This window comes from Pongo abelii, chromosome 4 (assembly GCF_028885655.2).
Source record: "Pongo abelii isolate AG06213 chromosome 4, NHGRI_mPonAbe1-v2.0_pri, whole genome shotgun sequence".
In the NCBI taxonomy this organism is placed as follows: Eukaryota; Metazoa; Chordata; class Mammalia; order Primates; family Hominidae; genus Pongo; species Pongo abelii.
Window position 1 is genome coordinate 84,297,667 of NC_071989.2, and position 20,323 is coordinate 84,317,989.

The 20,323-nt window shown below is 45.2% G+C and overlaps 1 protein-coding gene and 1 non-coding gene across 2 annotated transcripts in view; both read left to right on the forward strand.

Moving 5' to 3' along the window:
• F2R (coagulation factor II thrombin receptor) overlaps window positions 1-20,323 on the forward strand; it is a 126,391-nt gene that overhangs the window by 63,950 nt on the left and 42,118 nt on the right. The gene's annotated exons all lie outside the window — the stretch shown is intronic.
• On the forward strand, window positions 8,185-8,288 carry LOC112133648 (small nucleolar RNA U13). The gene has a single exon (XR_002915275.2). It is a non-coding gene; the product is annotated as a small nucleolar RNA U13 (small nucleolar RNA).

The window sequence follows — 20,323 nt, forward strand, 5'->3', positions numbered from 1 at the left end:
TTCACTTATCTTTTTTATTGTCTGTGTTGCCCAAAACATCAATTTACATAAAAGCTTTGATGGTGGTTGTGTTCATTGCTGTATCCGCTGGACCTAAACTAGTAACCAGAATATGCTTGAAACTCATTTCATATACAATGAGTGAAAAAATAAAAAACAATGTGTGGGCTCAAATTTTTACTCTTATAGTCAATTTGCAAATTTTGTTTTAGACTGTGGCATGTACAATGTGTGAAAGATGCCATCTGTTGATGATTGGCAGGTTTGACTGGTTTGTGCTCTGAATTAAGAATAATTTACTTTTTCCAATGTAAGCTTTAAGTTGAGCCTTTCTAAGTTAAAAAAAAATAAAAATCTTCCATCGTATGCCTTTTAGGCACCCTTGACATCTTTCCAGGCTTTCACGACAAATTCAAAGGTCAGTGATGGCTGTACACCACCTGAGATGGGGTAGCCGGGTTATGGGTGATTTTTGTCTATCTTTAGTAAACATAAAATTTCACCCAAAATTGTTCCTAGAACAAACATAAATATAAGAGTAGGATATTAGGGCCAGGCACAGTGGCTCATGCCTATAATCCTAGCACGTTGGGAGGCCGAGGTGGGCAGATCACTTGAGGTCAGGAGTTCAAGACCAGCCCGGCCATCATGGTGAAACCCTATCTCTACTAAAAATACAAAAATTAGCTGGGCTTGGTGGCACGTGCCTGTAATCCCAGCTACTCGAGAGGCTGAGGCAGGAGAATTGCTTGAATCCGGGAGGTGGAGGTTGCAGTGAGCCGAGTTTGTGCCATTGAACTCCAGCCTGGGGGATGAGAGTGAAACACTGTCTCAAAAAAAAAAAAAAAAGAGTAGGATGTTAGATAAGTTCAGGGATGATAAAGCCATAATGGGTTAACTAGGATGGGGGTTGATTCGTAAGCTTTGAGATCGACTTTTAGAATCAGGCATATAAATCCTGCTGGATTTGAATGCTGTGTAGGATAGAGCACAGGTCTGAAAAAATATGAAAATTCTAATATCTTTATGTACCTAAAACATAGCCTCTTGGGTTTTTTATTTTTATTTACTTATTTATTTTTGAGACAGAGTCTCGCTCTGTTGCCCAGGCTGGAGTGCAGTGGGACAATCTTAGCTCACCACAACCTCTGCCTCCTGGGTTCAAGCGATTCTCCTGCCTCAACCTCCCAAGTAGCTGGGATTACAGGTGCATGCCAGCAGGCCCGGCTAATTTTTTGTATTTTTAGTAAAGACAGGGTTTCACTGTCTTAGCCAGGATCATCTCGATCTCCTGACCTTGTGATCCATCCGCCTTGGCCTCCCAAAGTGCTGGGATTACAGGCGTGAGTCACGATGTCTGGCCGCCTCTTGGGTTATTTTTAAAATCACAGAGACTAGGCTAGTATTCCTAGCAGCAGGTAGAAGGCAAACCCTGTCCATGTGGACCTCTGGATGCTGGCAATTAAAAATGCATCTCTTTATCAACCCTGTAAACCAGCCCCCTTCCCATTACTGTAGTTAGCTGAGATTCTCACACTGTGAGATCTCCATTCCATTTATTCATATTACTCATTTACCAAAAGTGTATTGGGCCCAAATTGTGTCAGGCACTGGGGAGAACAAAAATGAATATTATACAGTGTACAGAGAAGTTATGTTTTAAATTTATTAGAACTCAAATTGCAAAAAGAATCAGTAGGGTTGTCCTTGGTGCCATGGTTAACAGTCCTTTCAGATAAAGATCAGATACTTCCAAGTTCAGTTAAAACTTACTTTCGGCCAGGTGCAGTGGCTCACGCCTGTAATCCCAGCACTTTGGGAGGCCGAGGCTGGCGGATCACTTGAGGTCAGGAGTTTGAGACCAGCCTGGCCAACATGGTGAAAATCCATCTCTACTAAAAATACAAAAATTAGTCAGTCATGGTGGCAGGCACCTGTAATCCCAGCCACTCAGGAGGCTGGGGTGGGAGGATTGCTTGAGTCTGGGAGGTGGAGGCTGCAGTGAGCCGAGATTGCACCATTGCACTCCAGCCTGGGCGACAGAGCAAGACTCTGTCTGAAAAAAATAATTAATTAATTAAAAAAAAAGTATATATATATATCAGAAATAGAGCATACAATGCAGTTCTGTAATTTGCACTTAATATATTGTGAGCACATATGCACATTCATAACTACATATCATTAAAAAGTAATTACTCAGGCTGGGTGCGGTGGCTCACGCCTGTGATCCCAGTACTTTGGGAGGCTGAGGCGGGAGGATCACTTGAGGTCAGGAGTCCGAGACCAGCCTGACCAACATAATGAAACCCTGTCTCTACTAAAATACAAAATTAGTCAGGCCTGGTGGCGCATTCCTATAATCCCAGCTACTTGGGAGGCTGAGGCAGGAGAATCACTTGAACCCAGGAGGTGGAGGTTGCAGTGAACCAATATCGCACCATTGAACTCCAGTCTGTGCAGCAAGAGCAAAATTCATCTAAAAAAAAAAAAGTAAGTAATTACTCTTTAATTGTTTGACTATTGAAAACTCCTAGTTTCTAAGGGATATCAGCACATGAGTTCCCACCTCTGTTATCCAGGCCATATAAATATCATTGATTGTACACCGATGGACAAAATAGAAAGCAAAACAAAAACAAAAACGAACAAGTCATAGAAGAGGGTAGTAACATTTTAGCCAGAGAAAAACTACTCTAAATGGAGGAAGTCAGAAAATAAGGCAATCAGCATCATATTGCAAATGCAATGGAGAGGTAAGGTCATGTTACAATGTAGCCTAGTAAAAGAAAAACAAAACAAGCAAAACAAAACCCCTGAAGTTGAAGATGTGGTTTGTTTATTTATTTATTTATTTTGAGATGAAGTCTCACTCTGTCGCCCAGGCTGGAGTGCAGTGGCGCGCTCTCGGCTCACTGCAAGATCCGCCTCCCGGGTTCAAGCGATTCTCCTGCCTCAGCCTCCAGAGTAGCTGGGACTACAGGCGCCTGCCACCACGCCCGGCTAATTTTTTGTATTTTTAGTAGAGACGGGGTTTCACCGTGTTAGCCAGGATGGTCTCAGTCTCCTGACCTCGTGATCCGCCTGCCTCAGCCTCCCAAAGTGCTGGGATTACAAGCGAGAGCCACTGCGCCCAGCAGAAGATGTGGTTCTAAATCAACATCCAGCCCAACCCATGAGTCTGCAGGTAATCTTGAGCACTTTAGCTGTCCGGGACTCAGTTTCCTCATCTGTAAAGTGAGGAGTTGGCCTAGATCCTCCCTTAGACCCCTTTCAGCTCAAATCTTCTCGGATTCTATGGAGCTGTACCTTTTCTGACCCATGAAGGGAAGGTCAGAACTCTGGATAGCACTGCACACGGTTTTAACTGTTCTAACGAGATGACGCACCCCCATCTTGGTTCGTTGACCACATAACAATGAATCCATCACAGAGCCCTTAAACGGGCCAGTTTGGATACCCAGCAGGTGTTTTGAAAAGCTACTGATTTAGGCCAAATTAGGAGGAGGGGGCAAGGGGTTGCCTTGGAGAAGCAAACAGGGGCGGCAGGCTGAACTGTAAATCACTCTCGGCTCTGGGCTCTCTTTTTTCCTCATTCTCATATGGGCTTCCAACCCTGGGAGCCATTTTTAGGGTGAACAAAGGTATCTGTGGAATGTTCATTTGTTTCTATTATTTGCCACAAGCAGTCTTTGTTTTTTTTTTTTAACTTGAGTACTTAACACTCCCTCTTAAAACCAGGACTCAGTATAAAAACTATGCTTCACACTGTTTGCAAGAGCCAAACATTGGACACTCAAATGTCCATTAAAAATAGGATGGGGGCTGGGCACAGTGGCTTATGCCTGTAATCCTAACACTTTTGGAGGCTGAGGCAGGTGGATCGCTTGAGCTCAGGAGTTGGAGACCAGCCTGGGCAACACAGCAAAACTCTGACTCTACAACAAATGCATAAGTTAGCTGGGCATGGTAGTGTGCGCCTGTAGCCCCAGCTACTCAGGAGGCTGAGGCAGGAGAATCACTTGAGCCAGGGAGGTTGAGGCTACAATGAGCCATGATCGCATCACTGCACTCCAACCTGGGTGATGAAGTAAGATCCTATCTCAAAAACAACAAACAAAAATATGGGACCAGGTGTGGTTGCTCATTGTAATCCCAGCACTTTGGGAGGCTGAGGCAGGAGGACTGCTTGAGCCCAGGAGTTAAAGACCAGCCTGGGCAACACAGAGAGATCCCGTATCTACAAAAAATAATAAATTAGCTGGGCATGGCTGGGCGCAGTGGCTCATGCCTGTAATCCCAGCACTCTGGGGGGCCGAGGTGGGCAGATCACAAGGTCAGGAGATCGAGACCATCCTGGCCAACATGGTGAAACCCCGTCTCTACTAAAAATACAAAAATTAGCTGGGCGTGGTGGTGTGTGTCTGTAATCCCAGCTACTCGGCAGGTTGAAGCAGGAGAATCCCTTGAACCAGGGCGTCGGATGTTGCAGTGAGCGGAGATGGCACCATTGTACTCTAGCCTGGTGACAGAGCGAGACTCCATCTAAAAAAAAAATTAGCTGGGCATGGTAGCAGATGACTATAGTGACTATAGTCCCAGCTACTCAGGAGAATGAGGTGGGAGAATTGCTTGAACCCAGGAGGTTGAGGCTGCATTGAGCTGAGATTGTGCCACTACACTCCAGCCTGGGCAACAGAGTGAAACTCTGTTTCAAAAAAAAAAAAAGATATGGATAGGGCTGGTCATGATGGCCCACACTCGTAATCCCAGTGCTTTGGGAGGCCGCCATGGAAGGACCACCTGAGGCCAGGAGTTTGAAGTTCCAGTGATCTGTGATTGTTAGAGGCCTTTGAACTAGAGCAACTCCATCTTGAGTAGGGGCTGGGTAAAATAAGGCTGAGTCCTACTGGGCTGCATTCCCAGACAGTTAGGCATTCTAAGTCACAGGATGAGATAGGAGACCAGCACAAGATACAGGTCATAAAGACTTTGCTGATAATACAGGTTGCAGTAAGGAAGCCGGCCAAAACCCACCAAAACCAAGGTGGTGATGATCGTCCTCACTGCTACACTCCCATTAGCACCATGACAGTTTACAAATGCCAGGGCAACGTCAGGAAGTTACCCTATAGGGTCTAAAAAAGGGGAGGCATGAATAATCCACCCCTTATTTAGCATATCATCAAGAAATAACCATAAAAATGGGCAACCAGCAGCCCTTGGGGCTGCTCTGTATGTGGAGTAGCCATTCTTTGGTTCCTCTACTTTGCTAATAAACTTACTTTCACTTTACTCTAGGGACTTGCTCTGAATTCTTTCTTGCACAAAATCCAAGAACCCGCTCTTGGGGTATGGATCAGGACCCCCTTCTTGTAACATCTTTTTGGCAACCACAGAAGGGACTATAGTGTGGAAACCCCTGACCCAAAGGCTAACTTTGGGTAAGTGGTAGGGTCCAGTGACATCTTTCTGGTGAACCCTGAAGGGATGATACTGAAGAAATCCCCTCACTCAAAGGAAATAGATTGGTTGACTTTGGGTAAGTTGGTGGGGTACCTGGGTAAAGAATGGGATTGGGTGAGAGGCCCAACTTAGAGGAGTTAGAGTCTCTCCTAAGACAAAGAGGGTTAAAGGCTCCTCTCAATAAGAGGCAAGGACACTTGACCAACATTGGGTTCAAGGCCCAACTTAGGAGGGTTAGAGACCCCTCTCAGTAAAGTCCCCCTCGGCTAAATATGGGTTTGGCATTACAGGATGTTAACTGCTACTCTCTATGGAATAATCTGCTTTGCACTCTTTGGGGACGACTGTGGGTGACAGGATTAGGCATGTACAGGATTGTGGGACATGGGGAGCTTTTTCTTTCCTAAAAGGGGAAACTTGAGAGCTGACAGGACTGCTGGAAAAGATCCCTTCTTGACGGGCAAGCAGCCACCTGAACTTTTGAGCAATGGGTGGGTCTTTCTCTGGTCTCCCTGAGCTCTTCACTTTCCCCACCCTGCCTCAGGCAATGCACTCTTTCTCTCTGTCTCTCTCTCTCTCTCTCTGCAAACGGGTTAAATGAATGGTAAAAATCACTGTTTATCCCAGGCGTGGTGGCTCACACCTGTAATCCAGCACTCTGGGAGGCCGAGGCGGGCAGATTGCCTGAGTTCAGGAGTTCGACACCAGCCTGGGCAACAGGTGAAACCCTATCTCTACTAAAAATACAAAAAATTAGCCGGGCATGGCGGCAAGCGCCTGTAGTCCCAGCTACTCGGGAGGCTGAGGCAGGAGAATCGCTTGAACCCAGGAGGCGGAGGTTGCAGTGAACCAAGATCATGCCATTGCACTCCAGCCTGGGCAACAGAGCGAGACTCTGGCTCAAAAAACAAACAACAATAAAAAACAAAAACAAAAATAACTGTTTATCTCCTCTGTAAAGTTTTGATTAATGGAAAAAAGGATTACTGAGGCTAATCTTAAACTGTAGTGAATATGGTGTGCTTTGTGTATCTTTTTTTTTTTTTTTTTTTTTTTGAGACGGAGTCTTGCTCTGTCGCCCAGGCTGGAGTGCAGTGGCGCGATCTTTCTGTATTGTTCTGTCATGATGAGGAGTACCTTAGGATAGAATGTGGGCCTAGGATCCCTGTATGCCTGCTGTGCAAGACAGCCCAACAAACTGGTTAGTCATTTCCTTGGGAGACTGACTTTGTAACCATGTAGCTGTGCTTTCTCTTTTCACAATGGTGGGCTGGGTTCAGGGTCCTGGTGAAAAAATGATGGTATTTCCACATTATGAAATGTTATACAGCAATAAGAATGAATAAGCTACAACTATAAACCACAACCTGAATGAATTTCACAATGTGAGGACCAAAAGAAGCCAGACAAAAAAAGAGTATGCAGTTTACAATTCTACTTGTATAATGTAAAGGTCAAAACTTTAACGATAGACAAAATTGGGCCAGGCGCGGTGGCTCATGCCTGTAATCCCAACGCTTCGGGAGGCTGAGGCAGGTGGATCACCTGAGGGTGGGAGTTCAAGACTAGCCTGGCCAACATGGTGAAACCCTGTCTCTACTAAAAATACAAAAATTAGCCAGGCATGGTGGCAGGCACCTGTAATCCAGCTACTTGGGAGGCTGAGGCAGGAGAATGGCTTGAACCTGGGAGGTGGAGGTTGCAGTGAACTGAGATCACGCCACTGCACTCCAGCCTGGTGACAGAGCGAGACTCCATCTCTCAAAAATAAAAATAAAAAATAAGAAATAGACAAAACGAATCAATTTTTAAAGTTCTAGAGTGAGACAGGGTCCCACTCTATCACCCAGGCTGGAGTGCAATGGTGTGATCTTAGCTCACTGCAGCCTTGCATTCCTGGCTCAAGTGATCCTCCTGCCTCAGCCTCCCAAGTAGCTGGGACTACAGTCACACACCACCAAACCCCACTAATTTATTTAATTTTTTGTGGAGATGAGATCTCACTGTGTTGCCCAGGCTGGCCTCAAACTCCTGGGCTCAGGGAGTCCTTCTACCTCAACCTCCCCAAATGCTGGGATTACAGGTGTGAGCTGCTGTACCAGCTAAAAACTAATCTATTATTCTAGAAGTTAGAACAGTTGTTACTGTTGATGAAAAAAGTCAAACTCTGTAAAATGTTTAAAGAGCTTTACTCTGAGCTGAATATGAGTGACCATGGCCCAAGAGACAGTCTCAAGAGGTCCTGAGAAATGTGTCCGAGGTGGTTCAGTTACAGCTTAGTTTTGTACATTTTAGGGAAACATAAGACATCAATCAATACATGTGAGGCATACGTTGGTTCAATCTAGAAAGGCAGCACAACTCAAGTCAGGGGAAGCGTGCTTCTAGGTGATAGGTAGGTTCAAAGACTTTCTGATTGGCAATTGGTTGAAAGAGTTATTACCTAGAGACCTGGAATCAGTAGAAAGGAGTGTTTGGGTTAAGATAAGGACTTGTGGAGACTTGCAAGGTTCTTATTATGTAGATAAAGTCTCCTAGGTGGCCACCCTTAGAGGCAACAGATGGCAAATGTTTTCTATTTAGAACTTTAAAAGGTGCTGGTCTCTCAGCCAGTCTCTTCAGGATGGGAAAAAGACTTGGAAGGGGATTCTCTATAGAAGGTAAATTTCTCGCATGAGATACAGTTTTGCAGAGCCATTTAAAAATACGTCAAAGTCGATCCTTTTGTAGTTCAAGAGCGTAATGATCAGGCGTTCACATGCGTGCGTCAGATGTGCTACCCTCGAACCTTGTTAGGATGTTGGCACATTACCTGTCTGACATAAAAGAAAAATAATAAATAAAAATATGTCAAAGAAATATACTCTGGGGCAAAAGATTTTTATTCCTTTCAGGGCCTGCTATCTGTCATGTGATGCTATACTAGAATCAGATTGGAATTTGGTATTTTATTGCTACCAAGAGTCTGCTTTGTCAGTCATAAGATCTCTGTTTTAATGTTAATGCTGGTCAGCTGTGCCTGAATTCCAAAGGGAGGAGAGTATAATGAGGCATATCTGACCCTCGTACCCCGGTTTGAAATCCCCTTGGTGGAGAGGAAGAGGTCTGTTCAGTCATTTGGGGGAGGAGCTTATAATTTCATTTTTGGCTCACATTACCCTGGTGGGACTTCATGACTGGAAGACAGCACGAGGGAGTCTTCCAGGATTCTGGTAGGATTCAGATTCTTGATTTGAGTTCTGGTTCTATGGATATGAATTTTGTAAAAATTCATGAAACTGTAAACTTATCACATATACACTTTTTTTTTTTTTTTTTTTTTTTTGAGACAGGGTCTCACTCTATCATCCAGGCTGGAGTGCAGTGGCACAGTCTCGGCTCACTTCAAACTCTGCTTTCCGGATTCAAGTGATTCTGGTCCCTCAGCCTCTCAAGTAGCTGGGACTACAGGCACGCACCACCACGCCTGGCAAATTTTTGTAGTTTTAGTAGAGACAGGGTTTTGCCATGTTGGCCAGGCTGGTCTTGAACTCCTGACCTCAACTGATCCACATGCTTCAGCCTCTCAAAAGTTCTGGGATTAAAGGCATGAGACAACGCACCTGGCTGACATGTACACTTTTTGTAGGTATGTGATACTTCAACAATTTTACATATATTTAAAAAATTAAATAAATGTATATATTTTAAAACCTGGCCTCATGTGCATACACACACAAAAAAAATTACATCATATAGAACTTCATAAAAAATGTCCAAAATTTAGAAACACATACACACACGTGTGCAAACACACACATGCACAGAGAGAAAGAGAGAGAAAGATCCTGGTAGTGTGATAGAAAAAAGAGGTTCAGCCAGGTGCGGTGGCTCAAGCCTGTAATCCCAGCACTTTGGGAGGCCGAGGCGGGTGGATCATGAGGTCAGGAGATCGAGACCGTTCTGGCTAACACGGTGAAACCCCGTCTCTACTAAAAACACAAAAAATTAGCCGGGTGTGGTGGCAGGCACCTGTAGTCCCAGCTACTCGGGAGGCTGAGGCAGAAGAATGGCGTGAACCTGGGAGGCGGAGCTTGCAGTGAGCAGAGATCGCGCCACTGCACTCCAACCTGGGCGACAGAGCAAGACTCCGTCTCAAAAAAAAAAAAGGAGGTTCACATTTGTAGAGTGTGATTAAAAAAAAAAAAAACAATCCTCAACCCCTAGAAGATGGGAAGAAAGCAGGTTTGAGGAAGAAGAGGAATTAGTAAGCAGTATAGTATGACTCACCCAAGAACAATGACAACCAGCACTGCCCTTTGTCACTTGGACTTTGAACAAACAGTTGGTAAAATTATTTTGAGGTGTGGGTGAGTAAGGGGGTGTGCCCTGGAGCATTACTTGCTCAAATTGGTTTCTGCCCTGTATTAGATCAACACATAGATCACACATTAACTACTCCCATCCCACTTGAAAATGGCCCGTATACCATCAGGAGAAAGACCCTGACCATTTCCCATGTTTATTCTTGTTATTCTAACATCCTTCAGATTCAGTGTTAAGTCCATATATAAAGAAATTAACGAATCTTTCCAGAATCTCAAGCAGCAGTTCTATTATAATGTAAATCAGAAATCTTTGAGAAACTTCTTTTTTTTTTTTGAGACAGAGTCTCGCTCTGTCACCTAGGCTGGAGTGCAGTGGCACAATCTCGGCTCACTGCAACCTCTGCCTCCTGGGTTCACGCGATTCTCCTGCCTCAGCCTCCCACGTAGCTGGGATTACAGGCGCCCACCACCATGCCTGGCTAGTTTTTGTATTTTTAGTAGAGACGGTTTTGTCACGTTGGCTAGGTTGGTCTCGAATCCTGACCTCAGGTGATCGACCTGCCTCGGCCTCCCAAAGTGCTGGGATTACAGGCATGAGCCATCGCACCTGGCCTGAGAAACTTGTTAAAAACACAGATTTCTTGGGGCAAAGATTCAGCAGGTGACCGACCGATGGATCTGAAGAATCTTCATTTTAACCAGCTTCCCTTGCCTTTCCACTCATCTGCCATAAAAGTCTGGATTTTAGCCCGGTGTGGTGTCTCACGCCTATAATCCCAGCACTTTGGGAGAACGAAGCGGGTGGATCACCTGAGGTCAGGAGTTCGAGACCAGCCTGGCCAACGTGGTGAAACCCCGTCTCTACTAAAAATACAAAAATTAGCCGGGCATGGTGGCAGGCGCCTGTAATCCCAGCTACTCGGGAGGCTGAGGCAGGAGAATCGTTTGAACCTGGGAGGCGGAGGTTGCAGTGAGCCAAGATCACGCCATTGCACTCCAGCCTGGGCAACAAGAGCGAAACTTCATCTCAAAAAAAAAAAAAAAAAAAAAAAAGGCCGGGTGTGGTGGCTCACGCCTGTAATCCCAGCACTTTGGGAGGCTGAGGCGGTTGGATCACGAGGTCAGGAGATCGAGACAATCCTGGCTAACACGATGAAACCCCGTCTCTATTAAAAATACAAAAAATTAGCCAGGCGCGGTGGTGGGCACCTGTAGTCCCAGCTACTTGGGAGCCTGAGGCAGGAGAATGACATGAACCCAGGAGGCAGAGCTTGCAGTGAGCCGAGATTGCACCACTGCACTCCAGCCTGGGCAACAGAGCGAGACTCCGTCTCAAAAGAAAAAAAAAGTCTGGATTTTATCTGTGCATTTTATGCGTCAACTTGACTGGACCATGGGATGCTCAGATATTTGGTTAAACATTATTCTGAGTGTAACGCTGAGGGTGTTTCTGGATGAGAGGAACATTTCTGTAGGTTGACTAAGTAAAGCAAATTGCCCTCCCCCATGTCTGTGGGCCTCATTCAGTCGTTGAAGACCTGAATACAACAAAAAGGCTGAATATAACAACATTTGTTCTCTCTGGCTGACTGTTTTTGTGCTGGGAACATTAGGCTTCTGCCTTTGGGCTTGGACTTGGACTGGAATTTACATCATTTGTTCCCCTGGGTCTCCAGATTGCCAACTGCAGATCTTGGGATTTCTCAACCTCCATAACTACATGAGCCAATTCATTCGTATATGTGTATATATTGGCTCAGGATAGCACACCTGACAACTCTGGTTCCCAGCTGTAGGGGGAGGCTACCCAAGTCTCTGGCAGATCTCCAACTATGTATGCACAGGGTAGACTCCAAGCAGTTCAGATAAGGCTAAAATAACTTAACAGAGGCTTCAGCTGTTCACTCACCACGGGGGAGGCAAAATTCAGAATTTGAGTTCAGCCAAGTTAACTGCCTACTAAACTAAAAATTTGGGATGAGCCAGCTGCAGTGGCTTACGCCTGTAATCCCAGCACTTTGGGAGGTCATGACAGGCAGATGACTTGAGCCGAGGAGTTCAAGACCAGCCTAGGCAACATGACAAAACCTCATCTCTACAAAAAAATATAAGAATTAACTGGGCATAGTGGTGTGCGCCTATAGTTCCAGCTACTTGGGAGGCTGAGGTGGGAGGATCACTTGAGCCCAAGAGGCAGAGATTTCAGTGAGCCGAGATCATGCCCCTGCACTCCAGCCTGGGCAACAGAGTGAGTCCCTGCCTCCAAATAATAATAATAGGCCAGGCCCAGTGGCTCATGCCTGTAATCCCAGCACTTTGGGAGGGCGAGGAGGGCGGATCACCTGAGGTCGGGAGTTCAAGACCAGCCTGACCAACATGGAGAAACCCCATCTCTACCAAAAATACAAAATTAGCCAGACTTGGTGGCACATGCCTGTAATCTCAGCTACTTGGGAGGCTGAGGCAGGAGAATCATTTGAACCTGGGAGGTGGAGGTTGCAATGAGCTGAGATCACACCATTGCACTCCAGCCTGGGCAACAAGAGTGAAACTCCGTCTCAAAATAAATAAATACATAAAATAATAATAATAATAATTAATAATAATAATAATTATTATTATTATTAATAGGCCCCACCTTCCAACAGCGTTGCATTGGGGGTTTGATTTTAACAGATGAATTTTGTAGGGACATAACCATTCAGATTATAGCAATGCCCATGCTATAAAATTGGAGATCACAACACCAGATTAGCCAGGAACAGAGGCTCACACCTATAGTCCCACCTATAGATCACGCTACTGTACTCCAGCTGGGTGACAGAGCAAGACCCCATCTCTAAAAATAATAATAATAATAATAAGGACCTAAAGTGTAATAGGGATTCTAATGTGTGCTTGATATACATTATGTTATTTATTCCTCCTAACACACTCTATGTAGTAAATATACATTATCCTCATTTTACAGATAAGGAAACAAAAACTCAGAGAATATTTATTAAGTCATAGAAGAGGAATTTAAATCCACTGCCATTTTCTTTTTTTTTTTTTTTTCCGGAATCTTGCTCTGTCACCCAGGCTGGAGTGCAGTGGTGCGATCTCAGCTCACTGCAACCTCCGCCTCCCAGGTTCATGCCATTCTCCTGCCTCAGCCTCCCGAGTAGCTGGGACTATAGGCGCCTGCCACAACGCCCGGCTAATTTTTTGTATTTTTAGTAGAGATGGGGTTTCACTGTGTTAGCCAGGATAGTCTCGATCTCCTGACCTCATGATCCACCTGCCTCGGCCTCCCAAAGTGCTGGGATTACAGGCGTGAGCCACCGCGCCCGGCCAATCCACTGCCATTTTCAAAACGTGCATTTTGGTGAGCAAATAATTATTCTATTTAGCTTTGTAGTCAGTTAATGTCAGTTGAATAAACCAAAGTATAAAGGTCCTCCAGGTATTTGGCTTGCAGATGATCACATTGCAAGTGAATTACAATCAGACAGCCCTGGATGATTCGGGCAGGATGACTTGGATACTTGGCTATTTGGAGACAGCTGCCAGCTCCGTAGATAAGGACTTCTACCCCATGTGTAGTAGTATTAACACAAACAACAATGTGATGCTATAAATAATAAAGCAGTGCCATGGCCTCAGGATAACACACCTGACAGGTGACTTTGCTCAGGATCACACAGCTACTAATTGCCAAACTCATTTGAATGACCATGATGGAAGCAATCAATGCATTTTCCTCCCTGGAGCTGCAGTCTTTGTCATTAAACTTGCCCAGCCCTGCCCTTCTTCACTTTTTCTCACCTGACTACTTAACACGTGCTTGTGTCACACAATGCTAATCCAATCGCTTTCCTTCCTCCCTTTCGTGGTTTTATTACAAAAGTAATGCACCGATTTTGTTAAAGATGTAGATTGGGCCAGGCACAGTGGCTCACGCCTCTAATCCCAGCAATCTGGGAGGCTGAGGTGAGAGGATTGTTTGAGGCCAGGAGCTCGAGAGGAGCTCAGGCAACATAGTGAGATCCCATCTCTACAAAAAAATAAATAAATAAAAATTAGCCAGGTGTGGTGGCACATGCTTGTAGTCCCAGTTTTGTGGGAGGCTAAGGCAAGAGGATCACTTGAGGCCAGGAGTTTGACGCTATGGTGAACTATAATGCCACTGCACCCCAGCCTGGGTGATAGAGCGAGACCCTGTCTCTAAAAGTAAAAATAAAAGATGCAAAAAGAGCAAAATGTGAAAGTCCTTTCCTCTTCACAACTCCCAGCCACTTCCTTCCTCAGAGGTAAACTTGGCCAGCATGTTACAGAGCATTCTTCTAGTTTCCTGCTGTGTGCATGCATCTACGAGTAGGCGTATATGCATCTGTATCTTTCGTTTGTCAGAGGCCTTTAATCAAACCTTATGCCTGGTGTGTGACCTGCATTTTCCATTCAGTGAGGCATGGTTGGGCCCTACTGCAAATTTGTGGGGTCCTCTAATGTAGTCACATACATCCATTTACATGTTGGAGTGCACATTTTTATATAAATATTATTTCCTTTAATTATGTATAGTATTATTTTATATACAAATAATTATTTTATACAAATGTTTTTGTTTAATTTTCCCTTTATATTAGTTGACCTTTTAAAATTACATAAATAGCCAGGTGCGATGGCTCACACCTGTGATCCCAGTACTTTGGGAGACTGAGGTGGGTGGGTCACTTGAAGTCAGGAGTTCAAGACCAGCCTGGCCAATATGGTGAAACTTTGTCTCTACTAAAAATACAAAAATTAGCTGGGCGTGGTGGCAAGCACCTGTAATCCCAGCTATTCAGGAGGCTGAGGCAGGAGAATCGCTTACACCCAGGAACTAGAGGCTGCAGTGAGCCAAGATTGCACCACTGCACTCCAGCCTGGGCAACAGAGCGAGACTCTATCTCAAAAATAAATAAATAAATAAAACCTTTCAAATAAATAAATAAATAAAAATAGAGCCTTTCCGCTGGTAGTTTCTAAGTCAGGGGAGTTCCTGGTTACAAACACCAGAGGCCAAAGTCGGGGCTAACTTAAACAGAAAAGGAATGTCCTGGCTGGGTATTCAGCAGGTCACTGAATATGCAGGTATGTGGGAGAACAAGGGTAGGGGAGTGAGCAGGAACCTGGGGGGACCAAAAAGTGGAGAAAGAACTCGGACAGGCCTTGCCACTGCAACAGTCAGAGTAGGAGGCAAGTGCCACTGCCACAGCCGCCAGATACGGGCCATTGCTTCTCCTGGACTCTTGACCCTGCCACCCTGGAAACAATCTGTCATTCTCCTGACATGCAGGTACCAATGCCCTCAAAAGTCAAAAATCCTGGGTAGGAATGTCTGATTGGTGTAGCCGGTATCATATGCCAGTGCCCCGACTACCAAGGAGAAGGGGAAAAGAATGTCTGTGCATCCTTTGGCTGCCAGAGTAGGGTACCTCCTGTAAGCTCATATTTCCCCAGGAAGCAGGAAGCAGAAGCCCATGCCAGGAGGGCCATTCTATTGCCAAAAGGAAATCACAGCCAAAAAAAAAAACCCTCTTTTTTTTTTTTTTTTGAGAAGGAGTCTCTCTCTGTCACCCGGGCTGGAGTGCAGTGGCGCGATCTTGGCTCACTGCAAGCTCCGCCTCAGGGGTTCATGCCATTCTCCTGCCTCAGCCTCCCAAGTAGCTGGGACTACAGGCACCCACCACCACGCCCGGCTAATTTTTTTGTATTTTTAGTAGAGATGGGGTTTCACCATGTTAGCCAGGATGGTCTCAATCTCCTGACCTCATGATCTGCCTGCCTCGGCCTCCCAAAGTGCTGGGATTACAGGCGTGAGCCACAGCGCTTGGCCTCTTTTTTTGTTTTTTTTTTAGACAGAGTCTCGCTCTGTCACCTAGGCTGGTATGTGTCATGTGCATCCATGTGAAGAGACCACCAAACAGGCTTTGTGTGAGCAATAAACCTTTTTAATCACCTGGGTGCAGGTGGGCTGAGTCCGAAAAGAGAGTCAGCAAAGGGAGTTAGCGGTGGGGCAGTTTTACAGGATTTGGGTAGGTAGTGGAAAATTACAGTCAAAGGGGGTTGTTCTCTTGCTGGCAGGGGTGGGGGTCACAAGGTGCTCGGTGGGGAGCTCTGGAGACTTATAGTCCAGGAGAAGGAATGTCACAAGGTAATGTCATCAGTTAAGGCAGGAACTGGCCATTTCACTTCTTTTGTGATTCTTCAGTTGCTTCAGGCCATCTGGATGTATACTTGTAGGCTTGGGCTCAGAGGCCTGACAGTGTGCAGTGGCACAATCTCAGCTCACTGCAACCTCCTCCTCCTGGGTTCAAGCAATTCTCCTGCCTGCCTCAGCTTCCTGAGTAGCTAGGACTACAGGCGCACACCGCCACACCCGGCTAATTTTTTGTCTTTTAGTAGAGACGAGGTTTCACTGTGTTGCCCAGGTTGGTCTCGATCTCCTAAGCTCAGGAAGTCTGCCCGTCTGGGCCTCCCAAAGTGCTAGGATTACAAAAAAAATTCTCTTTGACTATCCTCTATTTCCTTTATTTTGCTCTTTCTTCCCTTATCTTCCTCACCAACTTTTTAATCTACATACAAAATATTCTGTGCATCGTGGAGAGCAGGGAATTGAAAGTTGTGGTTGGCTGAATAATGGTCATCCAGAGATAGCAGTCCCTAATCCCTAGCACCTGTAAATGTTGCCGTATAAGGAAAAACGGGCTTTGTGTATGTGACTAATTTAAGGATCTTGCCATGGGGAGATTATCCTGGATTACCTGGGTGGACCATCACAAGTGTCCTTGCACAAGTGAGGCAAACAGAGATTAGACACACAGAAAGAGAGGAGGCAACGTGGCCACCAAGGCAGAAATTAGAATAATACGGCCACATGTCAAGGAAAGCCAGCAGCCACCAGGAGCCGGAAAGGACAAGAAGCAGATTCTCCCTAGAGCCTTCCAAAGGCCCACAGCCCTGCTGACAGCTCGCTTCCACCAGTGATACAGATTTCAGACTTCTGGCTTCCAGAACAGTGAGAGAATATATTTCTTTTGTTTTAAACCATCTAGTTAATGGTAATTTGTTACTGCAGTCACAGGAAACAAATGCACAATATGAAGAAGATGTGAAAGTATTCATACCTTTAAAACAAGGCAGAAAGAAGGAAGCAAGGATGCTGAGCTCACGAATGCAATGTTAGTCACCTAGCACACAAAGGAGTGAAACCCAGATAAACTAATCCAGAAAACCATGTGTCTTTCGAAAATAAATCTAGGATTAGAATAGGACAGGCTGAGTAACACGGGGAAAAGTAATAACTCTGTTGATCCATCTAAACCAGATATATAATCTCCTGACAAATAGAGCAGGAGGTATGAATAGGACATTTTGGTTGTTTAACTGGTGAAATGTTAGGGGGTGGAAGGGGGAAAGAGTGGCACAGGCTAAATCGGCTAGATGACTCAGAAAATGAATTTGTTTTCAGATAATTGCTTCCTAACGTAGCGATGATGCAACTCTTAGTCATTCCAATAGCAAACAGCCATTCTGATAGCAATTCCACAGAGACAGCAAACCAGCTAGAACAAAAGACTGCTCCACCCACAACAAGGACTCTGGTGGGAAAAAGTTGCTAGTGAATTAATCCAACATGATTGACTCTGAGCTGCTCTTGTGTCAAAGACAGGCTATGAGAAACCGGAATGGATGGGAACAGCTTCAGACATTTGCTTCCTGTTGTCTCTTCTTGCTGCTGTGAAATGAGGCTCTAAGATAAACAGAGCAGAGGCACATCTGGAGAGGAAGGTTACCAGAAGGGTGATGTCACTAGCAGCAAATCAGAAGCCCATCTTTCAGCCTAGCAGGGATTTGAAGGATTTGTACCATAGTATGCAAGGGGCTTCCAGCACTGCATGGCCTCGATCTTTAATCAAAGTCAGAAGCCTACAGGCAGGACTGGGCTGAACTTCTCCTGTGTGCTCACATCGTGCTGGTGAGCCACTGAAGGCCTGATAGGAGGAGAATAAGACTCAAAAATTCTGCTTAAAATCCGGATGTGTAAATGAGGCATACTCTATTAAAGAGGACGAGAATCAAACACAGGAAAAGTATTATATCACTGACATGACACAAGGCTCAAGCTGAAGTGCTTAGAAATTTGTGGATATGAATTAACATATTTTTTTTCTTGAGTTAGCATGTGATTCCTACTCTTTGAGAAAGGTGGCTTTAGCCATGAGCTTGTACTGTTGGTGGGACTTGCTGTTTAATCAGTCAACAAATCGCCTATGGGCACAGCTTTGTGCTAAACGCCAAAGGGAATATAAAAGCACAGGGTCCCTGATCTTAAAGGGTTTTTGCAGTTCTGCTGGGAAAATTAAACAAGCAGGAAACATCAGCATTCCAATGCAGTAAAAGCATATTGTGTACTCTTGCCTGTTGCTGCTACAGGAGTTTATTAATTCATCCACTCAACTAATAGTTATTGAATGTCTGCTTGGTGCCAAGCACACTTCTGGGATACAGCAGTGAACAAACCAAAACCAAATCTCTGCCTCATAGAGCTTACATAGGGTTGGGGAAGGTCAGGCACGTTGGAGATATCTACTAGACACCAAGGTGGAGATGAGATTGATGAGGGTGGAGCTCGGGGAAGAGATCTGGACCAGAATTCAGAACTCAGAAGATATAAACACCAGAGTGGGCTGGAGATGCTTCAGGGAGCAGGGAAGACTTGAATGGGCCCCGTTTCACAACAGCAACAAACGCCTCTTTCACCAGTTCTCTAGACCAAGGCCCAAGCCCTCCTGGTTTATCCACTGCCTCTTTTCCCCACTTCTCATCAGTTTCCTCTTTCTGGCCCATTTTCTTCATTCCCAACTGTCTTCTTCCCCTTCCCCGTCTGCTTCCTTCATCCCTTCCTTGGATGGTTCCCTTCCTGCTTCCTTGATTCTATTCTTGCCCCACTATGTTCCATAATGAATAAGAAAAATCAGTTAAGCAAAAAATTATTCTGACCAAAGATGATAGGAAAGGAAAGAATTCTTAGAGGATCACCCCTTGAGAGAGAATTCAGTCTGTGTTAATTCTTTCAATCTGAGTAAAGTCTTCCAGGCTCCTGAGCTTGCCTTTCTGTGTGATATTGTTACAGGAAAGGGGTCCCAATCCAGACCCCAAGAGAGGGTTCTTGGAGCTTGCGCAAGAAAGAATTCAGATTGAGTCCATAGAGTAAAGTGAAAGCAAGTTTATTAGGAAAGTAAAGGAATAAAGAATGGCTACTCCATAGACAGAGCAGCCCCGAGGGCTGCTGGTTGCCAATTTTTATGTTTTTTTTCTTCTTATCTTTTTTTTTTTTTTTTTAAAGACAGAGTTTCACTCTTGTTGCCCAGGCTAGAGTGCAATGGCCCGGTCTTGGCTCACTGTAACCTCCACCTCCCGAGTTCAAGCGTTTCTCCTGCCTCAGCCTCCCGAGTAGCTGGGATTACAAGCGCCCATCACCATGCCCAGCTAATATTTGTATTTTTTTTAGTAGAGATGGGGTTTCACTATGTTTGCCAGGCTGGTCTTGAACTCCTGACCTCAGGTGATCTGCCCGTCTCGACCTTCCAAAGTGCTGAGATAACAGGTGTGAGCCACTGTACCCGGCCTGGTTATTTCTTGATGATATGCGAAACAAGAGGTGGATTATTCATGCCTCTCCTTTTTAGACCATGTAGGGTAACTTCCTGATGTTGGCATGGCATTTGTAAGCTGTCATGGCACTGGTGGGAGCATAGCAGTGAGGATGACCAGAGGTCACTCTCGTGGCCATCTTGGTTTTGGTGGGTTTTGGCTTCTTTTTTTTTTTTGAGATGGAGTTTCACTCTTGTTGCCCAGGCTGGAGTGCAATGGTGTGATCCCGGCTCACTGCAACCTCCGCCTCCCAGATTCAAGCGATTCTCCTGCCTCAGCCTCCCGAGTAGCTGGGAATACAGGCATGCACCACCATGCCCGGCTAATTTTGTATTTTTAGTAGAGACAGAGTTTCTCCATGTTGGCCAGGCTGGTCTCAAACTCCCAACCTCAGGTAATCTGCTCTCCTTGGCCTCCCAAAGTGCTGGGATTACAGGCATGAGCCACCGCGCCCAGCCAGTTTCGGCTTCTTTACTGCAACCTGTTTTATCAGCAAGGTCTTTATGACCTGTATCTTGTGCCGACCACATATCTCATCCTGTGACTTAGAATGCCTTAACCATCTGGGAATGCAGCCCAGTTTTCAGCCTCATTTTACCCAGCCCCTATTCAAGATGGAGTTGCTCTGGTTTAACTGCCTCTGACAATATTATCAGATCCTAAAACACAATCTTGGAAATAGCTGCGCTTTCAAAACACTAGACATATATTCAAAGCCATAGAAATGTGAATGCTGACTTCATTGTTAACTGTGCAGAGAGAGGGAAATGAGAGAAAATGCATGTAAATTAGCATACTTGTGTTTTCAAAGTTGTTTTTATTTATTTATTTATTTTTTGAGACGGAGTCTCACTCTGTCATCCAGGCTG